The following is a 3,233-nucleotide window of genomic DNA, read 5'->3' as shown; positions in this document are numbered from 1 at the left end:
TCTCTCTCTCTCTCTCTCTCTCTCTCACTCTCTCTCTCTCTCTCGCTATCTCACTCTCTCTCTCTCTCGCTATCTCACTCTCTCTCTCTCGCTCTCTCTCGCTCTCTCTCTCTCTCTTACTCACTTATTCACCTCCGGGCCACACGCCCCGTTAGCCCGCTACTACACCGCTTGTTATATCCAATCGCGTTCATTAATCACCCAATCCTGTGTACTTGCGTATCGACAGGGCGACGGCGCAGTCGACTATGGCAAACACTAGGGCGGGCAGAGGGACAGAGAGAGAGAGAGAGAGAGAGAGAGAGAGAGTCACGTTGGCGACGGAGGTTTGCTGTGACGGGCCTTCCTCTCCACCAACACCCCATTCATAATGCACGCGAACCGACTCTGACTGCCTGACAGCGCTCTCTCTCTCTCTCTCTCTCTCTCTCTCTCTCTCTCTCTCTCTCTCTCTCTCTCTCTACTCCTATCCTAAAACCTTATTTCGCCCGAACACTCTCCCACACTCACCCTGTAAAATTGCACGCGGGGCGATGCAGAGTAAATAACTTATTGGACCCTCACCACGCGCGGCGGGCGCGTTGTCGCAGCGTAAGAGATCGCGATTTGTGGTCTCGGGTATAACAACATTTTCGCAGTATTTTTTGCCATGAAACAGATTTGAAACCTGATGTATGATTTGAATGATATTTTACATGATGTGTTGCAAAAGTACCAGTTGAAATTGTAAAATTTCAAGCGTTGCGAATCGACTAAGAATTTATTGACGATCATGAATGGGCCGTGGTAAGTTTGCAGCATATTTCATTATTCAAAATTGCAACACATTTTGTAAATTTTACGTAAATACATTTTTCACGGGCGTGCTAATGAGCAGTTTGCGAGGTATCCGCTGGATGTTTCTTGCAGAAGAATCCTTCACAGTTTGGCACGCACAACGCACACATCCAGTTTCCGAGCAGCAGCGGCAGCAGTCTATTTCCTGCAGTGTGCGGGCTCTCTGAGGCGCTTGTCGGTGTGTATAGTGGGGACCACAACCGCCGCGAGTCGACTGGAGAAATCGTTATTCCCCTTCTCCGAAGTAGACGTCGTCGCTCCAGAGCCGAGCGGATGTTGTGTGACGAAGACGCCGGAAGGGCTTTGTGCGTGTGTGTGCTCGCCTTGCTGCGCTGCCTCAGCGAACGCAAAGAAGGGCCTCGTGTGTGACTCCGCACGGGCAGAGGACGCAAGCGGTGTAGAAATTTTAATTTTCTGGAAAAGAAGAAGTTTTCTGAAAAAAAATCTAAAAATTTTGCGTGAACATTTGGAAAATAAAACAAAATGAGGGGATTTTTTTTTTCTTTTCCAAAAATGGTTATTTTTCCTATCTTTTTCGTTTTTTTCGCAACCTTTTTTGGGTTTTTTTTTCGAGCCTTCAAATCTCTACAGGGATGTGAGCAATTAGAACGTCACTCCTGAGAGTCATCGTTTGACGCTGACGCGAAGACGAGACGGTCAACATAACAACAAACAAACAATCGGTCGGCGGTCGGCCAGCAGCGTCGCTGGCAAGTGGCCAATCGTGGAGTTTAGTTACCGCGTGCTATGCTTCTGATGTCCGCCATCACAGGCCGATACTTCCCCAACCAACCACGAAACAGAGCACATTCCCTCGACAATCACTCTATCCAGCGCATTCTTTTCGATACGCCGGCAAACTTTGTTACTCGCGACGCAAACAATTTGCTGATTGCTGTTCTAATGTTTATTTTATTTTTTTGACATTAATGACTGCTTGTGTTGGCGGAGCCGATAAGGAAGAGCGCGGCATAGCAGGCGGTTATGCGGCAATCAGAGCCGCCCTGTTTGTCGTTGTTTCCCTTCTTCCTCTCTGGCACTCTCCACGGGGAAAGAAGGGGGGGGGGGGGGACAAAGCGACGGCTCATTAAATTGCATTAATTTGTCCGACTTCTTTTGGCCAGACTCGAGCCACATTGGGCAACTCCCCACTCTCCCTCTCTCTCTCGCTCTCGCTCTCGCTCTCGCTCTCGCTCTCGCTCTTGCTCTCGCTCTCGCTCTCTCGCTCTCTCTCTCTCTCGCCTCGCTCCATCTCTCCCTCGGCTCCTCCCTCGCTCGCCCTGATTTCCAGCTCCATGGCCGTCGTGCCTAATGCCCGCCTATGATGGAGTGTTACGGGTGTGCACGGTAATCCCCTCGGGGTCTTCCCCCCTTCCCCTCCCCCCTTGATCCTTCTCCCCCTCCCCCCTCTTCTTTCTCTCTCGTGTCTCGCCCCGGGGCCGTGCCGGGTCGTGGACTGTAAAGTGTCTGGGGCGCCAACTCTGCTGACTTTGTGTCTCCTCTTGCTCCCCGCACCCTCTCTCCCCCTTTTTCTGCTTTCATTTACCTCACTCTAGCGCCCTCCCCCTCCTCTTTTTCCCCTAGTTCGACAGTTCATCCCCTATTTCTCTCCCCCCTAGAGCTGCTCTGCTAGCGCTCGTTTTTGTGTGCGCCCGCTGCGACCTCTACCCCCCTCGGCGAGTCCGCGGCGCTGGAGCCAAAGCGTGTCTCTCTCTCTCTCTCTCTCTCTCTCTCTCTCTCTCTCTCTCTCTCTCTCTCTCTCTCTGCTCGGGTTACGGCTGCTCACCCGCTGCGCTGGCCGCTCCGACGCTCACGTGACCTCCCCCGCCTCGCCTGGTGTGTCGGTGCTGGAAGGTCGGCTCGGAGTGTGGCGCCCACCGCCTCGCCACACGCTCGCACACTTCTTTGTGCGGAGGTGGCTGCTCAAAGTTGACCGACAACAGACTTGATAATACACGGTAAAAGCAGTTCCTAGATGTTCAACGACCAAGAAACTGATTCAAGGGCACCCCATGCGTTTATCCGTGCCCGCACCCCTGTCCTCTAATCGGTGTGTCTTGGTCCTTGGATATCAGGGAGCCATTCTTACCGTGTAGCGAGGGTCGCGGCGTATACCTTTCATCTACTCCAGTAAGGAATTATCCAGATAGTACGTTCGCCGATCGCGGTACGAAAAACTGAGGAGCTCAGAGATCAGCGCCAGAAAAAAGCTCTCATGGCGCCTGGTGGGTAGGCAACATCTTGCCAGCAGCGCATGCGTGTACTGCGGGCTGGCCTACCCCAGATCTCGCAGGCGCCGTGCTGCCGTGATTTGCCGTGAGAATCCGAGCATTCTTCGGAGGACGATCCGTACGAATGTGTGTGTTCTTGTGCTCTCTGTCCCCCCTGCCACCGTC

The 3,233-nt window shown here is 52.9% G+C and overlaps 1 protein-coding gene across 1 annotated transcript in view; it reads left to right on the top strand.

The window, feature by feature from the left end:
* Window positions 1–3,233, top strand: part of LOC113213774 (neuromodulin) — a 126,807-nt gene that overhangs the window by 53,716 nt on the left and 69,858 nt on the right. The window lies entirely within an intron of this gene.

Source organism: Frankliniella occidentalis, unplaced genomic scaffold (genome assembly GCF_000697945.3).
Source record: "Frankliniella occidentalis isolate FOCC.00 unplaced genomic scaffold, Focc_3.1 Scaffold24, whole genome shotgun sequence".
NCBI classification, from domain to species: Eukaryota; Metazoa; Arthropoda; class Insecta; order Thysanoptera; family Thripidae; genus Frankliniella; species Frankliniella occidentalis.
This window is presented reverse-complemented; position numbering and strand designations above follow the sequence as displayed.